The 13,361-nt window shown below is 36.6% G+C and overlaps 1 protein-coding gene across 1 annotated transcript in view; it reads left to right on the forward strand.

The window, feature by feature from the left end:
- Positions 1–13,361, forward strand: part of WBP1L (WW domain binding protein 1 like) — a 74,017-nt gene that overhangs the window by 16,521 nt on the left and 44,135 nt on the right. The gene's annotated exons all lie outside the window — the stretch shown is intronic.

The following is a 13,361-nucleotide window of genomic DNA, read 5'->3' on the forward strand; positions in this document are numbered from 1 at the left end:
TTTTTTTTTTTTTTTTTTTTTTTTTTTTTTTTTTTTTTTTTTTTTTTTTTTTTTTTTTTTTTTTTTTTTTTTTTTTTTTTTTTTTTTTTTTTTTTTTTTTTTTTTTTTTTTTTTTTTTTTTTTTTTTTTTTTTTTTTTTTTTTTTTTTTTTTTTTTTTTTTTTTTTTTTTTTTTTTTTTTTTTTTTTTTTTTTTTTTTTTTTTTTTTTTTTTTTTTTTTTTTTTTTTTTTTTTTTTTTTTTTTTTTTTTTTTTTTTTTTTTTTTTTTTTTTTTTTTTTTTTTTTTTTTTTTTTTTTTTTTTTTTTTTTTTTTTTTTTTTTTTTTTTTTTTTTTTTTTTTTTTTTTTTTTTTTTTTTTTTTTTTTTTTTTTTTTTTTTTTTTTTTTTTTTTTTTTTTTTTTTTTTTTTTTTTTTTTTTTTTTTTTTTTTTTTTTTTTTTTTTTTTTTTTTTTTTTTTTTTTTTTTTTTTTTTTTTTTTTTTTTTTTTTTTTTTTTTTTTTTTTTTTTTTTTTTTTTTTTTTTTTTTTTTTTTTTTTTTTTTTTTTTTTTTTTTTTTTTTTTTTTTTTTTTTTTTTTTTTTTTTTTTTTTTTTTTTTTTTTTTTTTTTTTTTTTTTTTTTTTTTTTTTTTTTTTTTTTTTTTTTTTTTTTTTTTTTTTTTTTTTTTTTTTTTTTTTTTTTTTTTTTTTTTTTTTTTTTTTTTTTTTTTTTTTTTTTTTTTTTTTTTTTTTTTTTTTTTTTTTTTTTTTTTTTTTTTTTTTTTTTTTTTTTTTTTTTTTTTTTTTTTTTTTTTTTTTTTTTTTTTTTTTTTTTTTTTTTTTTTTTTTTTTTTTTTTTTTTTTTTTTTTTTTTTTTTTTTTTTTTTTTTTTTTTTTTTTTTTTTTTTTTTTTTTTTTTTTTTTTTTTTTTTTTTTTTTTTTTTTTTTTTTTTTTTTTTTTTTTTTTTTTTTTTTTTTTTTTTTTTTTTTTTTTTTTTTTTTTTTTTTTTTTTTTTTTTTTTTTTTTTTTTTTTTTTTTTTCACTCTGTTATGTGGCCATATAGAAAGGAATATCTCAGGAGAGAATTTTTACTAAGATTCCATCCCAGACTCTCTCCACCATTTCTCATTTTTTTTGCCTGTGGAAGAGAAATTCTAATTGATGTGGAAGTAAGTTTCTTGGTGTACATTCATTCTTTTATGAAAAACTCTGTGATAGGAAAGTTATAGTAACCTGTCTCCATTTCTTCAGCAGAGCCAGTAGTGACATGACAGCTGTAGGTGTTTAGGAGTTTCTTTTGGAAGGGGAAGTATTCTGTGGCAAGTCACTTTCCCTGTATTTCCCTGCAAATGGGAGACGTTTGCTTATTCTTGCATCAGCAGCCTGGCCCACATCTGCATTGGCTTAATCCCAGTACACGCATACTGCCAGTTTTTCTTAGTTTCTTGCAGCCAAGGAATTCTCAGCATCAACTGCCTTTCCAGTCACCAGAGCTAAGTTTTGCAAATCTAGTCTTCCTGGGATTAGAAGAATCCCTTTGGCATTCCCACATGATTACTTAAGAGTTTGTTGGTGCCCAAGTAAGGTTTAGTCTGTATCTATTATCACAGGGTGGATTTAGTATTTGCTTTTGAATAGGCCCAAATGAGAAAAATTTCTGAGTGGCTTGAACCTACACTTAAGCTGTTAGCTGTTTTCATTCATTTTTGTTTAGTTTTGTACATTATAGTTTTAGGCTTGCTTTTAGTGGAAAAAAAATATTGAAATTATTCTGGAAAGTTTTGATAGAGACTTGTTGGTATTTTTTAATTTGAAAGTTTTCCACTTTTTCTAGATGTTCTTGCCTCCTATAGACCTTGCCTCCTGGTCTATACTCAAAGTCCTTGAAAAACTTAGGCCAGTATGAATAATCTTTCCTATTCAAAATCCTTGATTGCTAAGTAAATCTTCCTAGTGTTGAGATATTACTTTTTTCAAATAGCATGTAAATCAAATGTATGTGGATGGAAAAATCTCAGTATCTCAGTGTGTTTGGGGAGGGAACAGGGATGCAGATATTTAGGATCAGCATATTTTTCATAGTCCTCTTTGAGTAATCAAATGGGGAACTGTTTTGTATATAGAACAGATTGAAATCTTGGCATTTTTTTTCCCTTGAAGAAAATAATGTATTTATTGACCCTTGCAAAACCTTCTGTTCCAAATTTTCCTCTCCTTCCCCCCACCCCTTCCCCTAGATGGTAGTTAGTCCAATACATGTTAAAATATATGTTAAATCCAATACGTGTACGTATCCATACAGTTACCTTGCTGCTAATTGGATCTAGAAAGAAAAAAATGCAAGCAAACAACAACAGAAAGAGTGAAAATGCTATGTTGTGGTTCATATTCAGTTTCCACAGTCCTCTCTCTGGGTGTAGATGGCTCTCTTCATTACTAAACAATTGGAACTGGTCTGAATCAATTCATTGTTGAAGAGAGCCACGTCCATCAGAATTGACCATCATAAAGTCTTGTTGTTGCCGTATATAATGATCTCCTGTTTCTGCTCCTTTCACTCAGCATTAGTTCATGTAAGTCTCCCCAAGTTTCTCTGAAATCATCCTGCTGGTTGTTTCTTACAGAACAATAATATTCCATAACATTCACATACCACAGTTTATTCAGCCATTCTCCAATTGATGGGCGTCCACTCAAGTTTCCAGTTTCTTGGCACTATGAAAACGGCTGTCACAAACATTTTTGCACATGTGGGTCCCTTTTCCTCCTTTAAGATCAATTTGAGATATAAGCCTAGTAGTAACACTGCTGGGTCAAAGGGTTTGCACAGTTTGTTAACTTTTTGAGCATAGTTCCAAATTGTTCTCCAGAGTGGCTGGATGTATTCACAATTCCACCAACAATGTATCAGTGTCCCAGTTTTCCCACATCCCCTCCAACATTCTGCATTATCTTTCCCTGTCATTCTAGCCAGTCTGACAGGTGTGTAGTGATAGCTCAGAGTTGTCTTAATTTGCATTTCTTTGCTCAATAGTGATTTGGAGCACCTTTTCATATGACTAGAAATAATTTCAATTTCTTCATCTGAAAATTATTCACATCCCTTGAGAATTGTAATGATCGCGTATTTAAAATCAGCCGGAGTCAGGAACTCAGGTTAAGGGAAAAATCTTCAGTCTTTATTCAAGTGAAAAGGTGAAAAAAGATTGCCATAGCAATATGGGCAGCTGCGACAGGAAGCCAGCTAGCAGAGCAAGTGAGGGCTGAGCTCTCCTCCCCTTCCTTTTTCACTCCCCTGCCTCCACCCACCAGAATCGTCATTTCCTACACAACACATCAGGACTTGCACAAAGAGTAGGCGGGGGCCATTCTTTCTCCAAGCTTATATATTAATAGAGTATGGTCCAATTACTATTTAGCCTCATGTGCTTGGGACCTCAGTGCATCAACTCAAGCCTCAGCCCATTACATCTCCCGCTTTCTTTTGTTTTTGAACACAGGTGATCATGCCATCCCTGACTCCTCAGGGAGGTCAGAGCCCCCAAGGGGAGGTGATCACATCCTCCCTGACTTCTCAGGAAAGGAGGTGAAAGCACCGAAAAGGAGGTGATCACGACCCCCCTGACTTCTCAGGAAGGGAGGTGAAAGCACTAAAAAGGAGATAATCACGCCCTCCCTGACATCTCAGGAAGGGAGATGAAAAGCACCAAAGGGAAGTGGGGGTTGCTAGCAGGTTTCTGGGCTCAAGGGTCTTATTATGCACAAACCCATCAGCATGGGAAGTATTACACAAGCACATAGCAACAACGCAGAGGCTATTAGTGATGACTCTCCCCACAGTCAGTGCAGGCTTGATGTGGTGTAACAAACATGAATTATTCACCCAATTAACGGTATAACAAACAATATGAATCAACATTGTGTTGTAAAAGATTGCCAGAAGTCCTAGAAGGAGAGTATGTAAACAGCAGTCACACATACATCTTCTTCAGCAGCCAAGAGATAGTCCAAAACCAATCTATTGTCCATTGCTTCACATATCAGGGAATCCAATGATCCCCCCAAGTTTTTGAAGTCCAGCAAAAGTCTTTTTATGTCTTAGGGAATCCAATGATTCCAGCAGATTTTGAAGTCCTGTAACAGTCATATCATTTCTCAGAGAATCCAATGATTCCTGAGCGCTTTCAAGTCTTATGTCTCAAAGAATCCAATGATTCCTGAGGGATTTAAAGTCCTACAACAATCTAATGTCTCAGAGAATCCAATGATTCCTGAGGGCTTTCAAGTCTTATGTCTCAAAGAATCCAATGATTCCTGAGGGCTTTCAAGTCTTATGTCTCAAAGAATCCAATGATTCCTGAGGGATTTAAAGTCCTACAACAATCTAATGTCTCAGAGAATCCAATGATTCCAGCAGATTTTGAAGTCCTGTAACAGTCATATCATTTCTCAGAGAATCCAATGATTCCTGAGGGCTTTCAAGTCTTATGTCTCAAAGAATCCAATGATTCCTGAGGGCTTTCAAGTCTTATGTCTCAAAGAATCCAATGATTCCTGAGCGCTTTCAAGTCTTATGTCTCAAAGAATCCAATGATTCCTGAGGGCTTTCAAGTCTTATGTCTCAAAGAATCCAACGATTTCTGAGGGTTTTGAAGTCCAATGATTTTCTATGTCCATGAGTCAAACGCCATAACTGCCACACTCTTTCAATGGTGAGCACAATCAGCAACAGAACCACCCGATGTTTCTTGGGTCTTCTCCTTCGTTTCAAGGGTCTGCTCCATCTCTCTGCGATGGACAAGGCGAATACGGCTCGTTGGCACCCATCTGATTCCTTCTCCACCTGTAGAGATACAAGCAAACCCTCTCCCCCAAGCAGTTAGCCTATCTGGTCCCTTCCATTCACCACTTTCTGGGTCTCTCCACATCACCTGGCGATTATCTAAAGATAGTGGAGCTGCTCGCACTGGACACTGCCCTTCCGGTGGGTTATAAAACCTGTCTGCCGGAGCCAGTGCATCTTTGTCAAAAATCAAGAAGTTAATAGTATAAAGAGCTAGATTTAGAAGCTCTCTAGGGTTACCTGTGGCTCCCCCTTTCTTTTGTTTTTGGAGCAGCGTCTTAATGTCTCTGTTTCTCCTCTCTACTATTGCCTGTCCTTGAGGATTAAAGGGTATGCCAGTGGTGTGTAAAATCTTATACTGTGCACAAAAGTGTGCAAAATGTTTGGAGGTGTATGCAGGACCATTGTCTGTTTTTATTGCTTGTGGCACTCCCATAATGGCAAATGCTTGCGTGAGGAATTCAGTGACCACTCGGGCTGTCTCTTTTGCTGCTGGTATGGCAAAAGTGAATCCTGAAAAGGTGTCTACCACAACATGGATAAAAGACAGACGACCGAAAGATTTATAATGGGTCACATCCATTTGCCAGATTTCATTGGGTCTCAAACCACGAGGGTTCTTCCCTGGAGGCAGTGTAGGAGCGTGGAAAGGAAGGCAAGCTGTACAGCTTTTTACTATGCTCCTAGCTTCCTCTTTTGTAATCCCAAATTGTAAACGCAAAGCTCGAGCAGCCTGATGGTATTTAAAATGGGATTCCTGGGCCTCCTGAAATAAAGGCGTACTGGCTAACATAGTTAAAAGGCTATCTGCCTTTGAATTCCCATCAAAAATAGGGCCTGGGAGTCCACTATGTGAGTGGACATGCAAGATATAAATCTTACCTGGATGTTTTCTCACTTGCTCCTGAAGTTCCTTAAAGAGCTGATATATATTAGAAGCTGCAAATTTTATTTGGGCTGTGGCAATTCTTTGTACCACACCTACTGAATAGGCTGAATCAGATATTATATTTATGTCTCCTGGGTAATAAGTGAGAGCTAACATGATCGCATATAATTCGTTCTGCTGAGTGGACTGAAAAGGAGTTCTGACTACTCTCTTTATCGTTAAGTCATGAGAGTATACAGCACAAATATTGTGTTTGGATGCATCTGTAAAGATAGTTGGTCCTTTAAGAGGAACTTTAGAAACTTTTTCTTCAAGAATCCATCGCCAATTATGTAAAAGTCTGGTTATCTTTAATGGAGACCCATGTGTAAAATTTGGAGCCATGGCTAATAAAATTTGCCACTCTGGGATGGTCTCACAACACACATTAATTTGTGTATTGGTGTAAAAGGTGTATATCTTATCAGGTCTTGCCCCAGATAATTGTACTGCTCACTTAATGGCCTTTAACAAAATTCTAGCCACAAGCACTGGGTAAGGAGTAAGGCTTTGTTCTGGTTGTGCCGGGAGGTTCACCCACTCTATCACACTGTCTCCTTGATGAAGGACTGCTGTGGGTGCCTCTTGTGTGGCAAAAACTGATATTTCCAGGGGTTTTTGAGTGACTCTTTCAACCACATTGGATAAAGCCAGTTCAACTTCTCTCAAAGCCTCTTGAGCTTCTTTTGTAAGCTGGCGTGGTGAATTTAAAGCACTGTCTCCCCTTAAAATATCATATAATGGTTGTAACTGATAGGTAGTCAAGCCTAACACTGGTCGCATCCATTGGATATCTCCTATCAATTTCTGAAAATCATTTAAGGTGTTTAGCTTCTCTGTTCTTAAGGACAGTTTTTGTACTGTAAGCACCTTAGGGTATACTTCATATCCTAAATATTGAAAAGGAGCATGTCTTTGAATTTTCTCTTCAGCTATGTATAATTTGTAGTATCTTAGTGTTTCTATGGTCTTTTGTAGACATGCTTCTAGCATTTGTTCCTCAGGTGCACATCCCAATATATCATCCATATAATGTAATAGCATAACTTTTGGAAATGCTTTTCTTATTGGAGCAAGAGCAGCAGCAACATACATTTGACACATAGTGGGGCTGTTTTTCATTCCCTGTGGCAAAACTGTCCATTCATATCTTTTATAAGGCTCAGCTAAGTTAACGCTGGGCACTGAAAAGGCAAATCTTTTCATATCCTCCTTATCCAGAGGGATAGAATAGAAACAATCCTTAATATCGATGACCCAAAGAGGCCACTCTCTAGGCAATTGAGTAGGAGATGGAAGTCCAGGCTGAAGAGTTCCCATAGTTTCCATCTGTTCATTCACTTTTCTTAAATCAGTGAGCATCCTCCATTTTCCCGATTTCTTTTTTACAACGAACACTGGGGAATTCCAAGGACTTAGAGAAGGTTGTAAATGCCCTTGTTCAAGCTGCTCCTGTACTATATCTAATAAGGCCTGAATTTTATCGCTACTTAAGGGCCACTGTTCTATCCACACTGGTGTATCAGTTTTCCATTGGATAGGAACAGGTGAAAGTGTTGGCAGGCCTTCAACAGCAGCCCTGCTTAAAAAACCGAAGTACTCATTTTTAACCCCAATTGTTGTAAAACGTCTCTTCCCCACAGATTGATGGGGATTTTTTCAACTATAAAAGGAGTAAAAACTCCTGTTTTGCCTTCAAAAGTCCATCTCATAGGGGCAGCACTAACTTCAGCTGCTATTGATCCTCCTACTCCAGACATATAGGTGTCTGCTTTAATCTTTGGCCAGTGACTGGGCCAACTGGCACCTCTAATAACTGTACGATCTGCACCTGTGTCTACCAATCCTTCCAATGGTAGGCCATTTATATAGATAGTGAGCATAGGTCGGTCAGCTGTTACAGCTGCTGTCCAGTATATTTCTGGATTTTGTGGTCTGGAGCCAGAATCTGGGTGACTATCACCAGGTTGCTTATTAGGATTCTGTATGAGTAAACCTGATGCTACTACTTCTCCTGGGTGATAAGTCACACATTGTCTACCTGTATTAGTGACTGGGATATTATCTACACATTCCCCAGTTTCCCACATCAGTGTGTGGATGGACACTGTTTTGTACGTACAAAAAGGAGGTGAAATGGTCAAGCCTACTGTGCCTGGAGGTAAGGGATCCATAGGCTGGAGAGGAACAGATTTCACCTCTCCAGGGGGTATCTCAGTTGTCCCAGCTGCATACAGCTCTATTCTCCCTAATTGTAATTCCTTTCTGCCATCAGGTTGCTTCCTGGCTGGTTGACTGTGTAATCCCCTTCTCCCATCATATGGCTTTCTGGCTGATTGGTCATGTCTGGGTACTGGACTTCTAGGCACTCTCTGGGTGCACCATTGGCTGCCATCATGCCCCAAGTGTTTTTTGCCTTGGGCCCTGGGGCTGGGCCCCTCATCCCGTTTCCCTGAATCTGTCTACATTCTGAGGCCCAATGGAAGCCTCTGTTGCATTTTGGACATGGGGTATTGGGTCTTGTTCTCCCACCCTGTTTTCCCATTCTATCTCTATACCAACATTGAGCTTTCAGATGTCCTACTTTTCCACACTGAAAGCATCTATGAGTCTCTCTGGAAGTCCCTTGCCAGGAGGGACTCTGTCTTCCCATGTTTGGATTTTGGGAAGTCTGCATCATAGCCTGGCTATAAAAGGCACCTGTGCCCACTGTGGCACAGCGTCTTATGAGCTCCTCTAAAGGAGCATCCTTGTGCAGTCCTAGTATAATTCTTCTGCAAACCTCATTAGCATTTTCCTTAGCAAGTTGCCTTATCAAAATGTCTGTTATTGCATTTTCTCCATTTGTTCTTGTGATAGCTGTCTGCAAGCATCCCACAAAGTCAGCAAAGGGTTCATTTGGCCCTTGTGTTATTTTTGTGAAGGCCCCACCCTTTTCATCTTTATTGTGGAGAGAAGCCCACGCTTTGATAGCATTAGCAGCAATTTGCTGATATGCTGCTACAGAATAATTAATTTGTACTGCGACATCTGCATAAGGACCTACACCTGTTAGTAGGTCACAGGTGATTGCAGTATGAACTCCACTTTGACTATTTTGTTGGGCTTGTATCCTACAGAGCTCACTATATTCAGAAAGCCACAAGTAGTTTTGTCCAGGTTCTAGGCATATCCTTGCTATAGATTTCCAGTCATTAGGGGTCAAGATTTCAAAAGACAAATTTTGTAATAGCATCTTAACATAAGCTGATGTAGCCCCATAAAGAGTGCAAGCTTTTTTCAGGTCTTTGAGGATTTCTATATCAAAAGGAGAGTATCTTCTACTTTCTTGACCTGAAGAATTAAACTGTTGAATTACAGGAAAAATGTGGTGTTGAAATTCTGATACATTTTTCCCTTCTTCTTTGGCCTTAATTAGTCCCTTTTGCAATCTACTCATAGGAGCAGCTGGATGCTGGGGGGGAGGTGCTGGATGCTGGGGGGGAGGTGCTGGTGCTGTCACTGCCCCCCCACTACCCCTCCTCCCTCCATCCCAGAGGGTGGAGTTGATGGAGGAGAGTCAATTACCTGCTCCTTAGGTGGGGCTGAAGCTGCCTCAGATTCACCCCGCCCTTGAGCCTCACTTAAGTCTCCATGCCCTGTGGGGATATGGCCATTAATCTGTTCTTTGTCTTCCTCCTTTATCTCAGGCTTCCCCATTTGGCTATTCTTAGAGTTTTTTCCTTTTCTCCTAGAACTTATACGGTATCTTAAGGCCAGCTGTATCATATTGTATAAATAGAATACCTCGATGGAAACTGAATGAGGACCGTTTTCATTATTATATGCGGAGAGCTGTTGACCAACCAATGCCCAGTTATTTAGAGAGATTTGCTCTTCCTCTAAAAACCAAGGGGAGGTGCATTTTAATGTACCCAGAAGTCTAACTGCCTGTTCCCAAGTTACAAGTAGCCCTTGATCTTCTATCAGCTTAAGTAGGCTTTCTATAGCACCACTCCTGGGTGGGGCTGGGGTTGGGGTGGTTGGGGTGGGGGATGGAGAATCTTTACCTAGGATCTGTCCCATTTCAGCCAAAAAAGGTTACTAATTTAGTCTTTAAGAAAATAAGTTCCCTGTTTGTCTTATACTCACCTAAGTTCCTGGTCACTGGAGACTTCTTCAGTGAAAGTAGGGTCCTTGGTTCCCATGCTTGGGCGCCAGTTGTAATGATTGTGTATTTAAAATCAGCGGGAGTCAGGAACTCAGGTTAAGGGAAAAATCTTCAGTCTTTATTCAAGTGAAGAGGTGAAAAAAGATTGTGATAGCAATATGGGCAAGAAGGATTGCGATAGCAATATGGGCAGCTGCGACAGGAAGCCAGCTAGCAGAACAAGTGAGGGCTGAGCTCAGAATGACTTGAACTATTATAAATTAGTGTCAATTCTCTATATAGTTTGGAAATGAGGCCTTTATCAGAACATTGAATGTAAAAATGTTTTCCCAGTTTATTGCCTTCCTTCTAATCTTGTTTGCATTAGTTTTTTTTAACTTAATGTAATCAAAATTATCTATTTTGTGATCAGTAATGATCTCTAGAGTTTTTTTTGTCACAAATTCCTATGTTCTTCTAATTTATTTATAATATCATTCTTTATGCCTAGATCATGAACCCATTTTGACCTTAACATGATCTGTTAAGTGTGGGTCAGTGCCTAGTTTCTGCCATACTAAAAACTTGGCATTCTCTTATCTTACTCAATCCTTCTCAAGAATGAAGTCAGGATAGGGAATTTGGATGCTGAGGGTCCTGGTTTTGGCTTCTTCTATTGTCTAAAATGTCAAAAATCTCACAGATTAACAGTCTTGGGACCCTAGTTCTGGACTGTTAAGAAAGTTCATTTCTATTCTATCTTTTTTCCTGATCCATTTAACATAATCCATATTTTTGGGGATTTTAGTTTCCTTAGTGTTGTGACCTTGAGTCTCTTCAAATACTATAATTTCTCCCAGAATTGGAGATAATAAATGCATATGTAAGTTATCCTCATAAATTATTGTTGTTTGCAACCAAAAGAACCTTAAAGAAGGAATATATATATCATAATGAAAAGATAAGTTTGCCTTTTACAGGTAGTTTATTACAATACAAAATTAGATGTTAACATTTCTATTACTGTTTTGTTTAGGGTGATTTGAACTGGGGGAGAAGAGAAGATGAACTGGACCACAGGAGTAAGCCTATGAAATGTTATAGGGATGATGAACAATTATAAAATTGCTACATTTATATAGAATATAACTCAATTCATAATAATAAAAAATAATAATTCTATATATTTTTCCTATAAAAAGAGGTTAGTGAATTTAGCATTGTTTGGTAGTTTGGTAGATTGCTGACTAAAGTTATTTGGAGAAAGATGTGACCTATCTATGGCATATCATGGATATGAGCCCAGATTTCTTACATAAAGGATCTTTTTTTTAAGAGATAAGAAATTGCTGATGTTTATCCTGACTTATGCATTCCAATGCTGGCTCCATCTGTCATTAGACAGATGGGCATAATAAAAGGTGAATCAGTGTGTGCTGTAATAAGGTTTGTTTTCTATTCACCAGTCCTTTTCTGTCATAAGACTGTCAGTATTAAAAAAAAACCCTCTTTTCTTTTGTATGTATATAGAATATTTTTTTAATTTTTAATTTTTTTCAAGTAATAAAAATCTTCCATCTCTCCAATCTTATCCCTCATTGAGAAAGAAACAAACAAACAAAACAAAACAAAATCCTTTTATAAACGGGGCAAGACAAATCAAATTCCCAGTTTGGCATGTTCAAAACACACACACACACAGCATATTCACATACATGTTTTTATACAACTTATGCAAAAAGGGATGTATGTATGTATGTTTGTATATCTGTACTTTGAGTCTGTGCTTCTCTGCCAGAAGGTAAGTAGCTTGTTTCATTATGAGCCCTTAGAATCATGATTATTGGTCATTATGTTGGTCAGAATTCTAAATCTTTCAGTTTGTCTTAGTGATGTTATGCTTTTATAAATTATCTTAATTCTGCTAACTTTGTTCTATGAGAGTTCATACAGTTCATTCTCATATTCCTCTGAAATAATCCTCTTCATCATTTCTTATAGCACAATAACCATTATAACATGTTTTAGCCATTCCTCAATTGATACAGACTCCCTTAGCTTCCACTTCTTTTCCATCCCCACATATATTGCTACAAGTATTTTTTCTATATCCATGTTTCCATAGCTTTCTTTGATCTTTTTGGCATATAGGGGATATAGTAGTGGTATTTTTAGGTCAGAAGGTATGCTGAATTTAATAACTCTTTGGGCAAGATTCCAGATTGCCTTTCTGAAAGGCCAAACCATTTCACAGTTTGTATAGCATGACTCTTAACTCTTTCTGTTCAGTTTTTCATCATTACACTGAAGAACAGAATTTATTGACTGAATCAAGTTTTGAGTGGTACATAAAGCAACTAATTGATTACTATTCTTGGAAAGTGAGATGTAGCTCATGATACTTCAGATTATCATCATCATTCATTTGGGACCTAGGAGGACTAGCAGCTACTGCACTGATGGTAAATGATGCTGTATTAGGGCTTATGAATTTCCCACAATTTGTTAGATATGATTCATTTTCCCAGGGAGAGCTTGGGATAGCAATATTGAACCTCACTACTCTTACTTCCATAGACCCTAGCATAATGCTACTGTCATGAAGATCCTTTTAAAGTAAATCTCTTTTATATATTATTTTATTTATAATATTACATATGAAACTATAACATAAAAAATACTTATGGTAGATGGTAAAGGAAGATAAAACATGTTGTGATAAATGCAAAAGACAGCTTTTTTAGAGCTTGAAAAATTTTAAGAAAACAAATTTGGGTTTTGTAAAATTTATTTGGCAATCTAAATGTAGAAATGTAGATACAATTCTACATGTATCAACATGTAGAAAGGTCCTGTCTGCTAATCCAAGCTAAACTATAAGAATAGTTGTCTTACACTATTATTGCCACTGGTTAGGAACCTGGATTTTGGTATTTGAGCATTAATTGATTTGGAAATAAGAGGGCAAAATGATTGCCATGTAGAGCTGGTAGTAGGTACAGAGCTGTTTGCTCTCCACAGATGAGAAAAATTGGATTCAGAAGAGAAATTTTTAAGATAATGAATATTTCAGAAGCAATTCACAGTTTAAATTTAGTTTTGTGTTTTTCTGGCCACTTGGAAGCCATGATGGGACTTGCTGTACCTCTTGTAAGGCAAGTGAAGAAAGACATTGGCATCTTGTACATGCTCAGTTTGTTTATGAAATAAGAGCTCCCTAGGGAAGAGAGGACCTTAGAAGTCAGTGTACAGATGGAACTTAGCTTTTAGGGTCTGGGTTACATAGACACCATGGTGGAGATAAGGTACTTTCTAATTTCCTTATGGCTGTTTCTGTACCAGCACTTTGGAAGATTAGGGTAGGATTAGTAGCAGCAGTGAAGGACTTGTACACACCATAAAATAATACTTTTTTTTCCCCTTAAAACTATAATGGAAGAATTTTTTGCTTAACTTCAGTTTGTTTTTTTTAGGAGAAACAGTGA

The sequence above is a fragment of the Antechinus flavipes genome, chromosome 2 (assembly GCF_016432865.1).
Source record: "Antechinus flavipes isolate AdamAnt ecotype Samford, QLD, Australia chromosome 2, AdamAnt_v2, whole genome shotgun sequence".
Taxonomy (NCBI): Eukaryota; Metazoa; Chordata; class Mammalia; order Dasyuromorphia; family Dasyuridae; genus Antechinus; species Antechinus flavipes.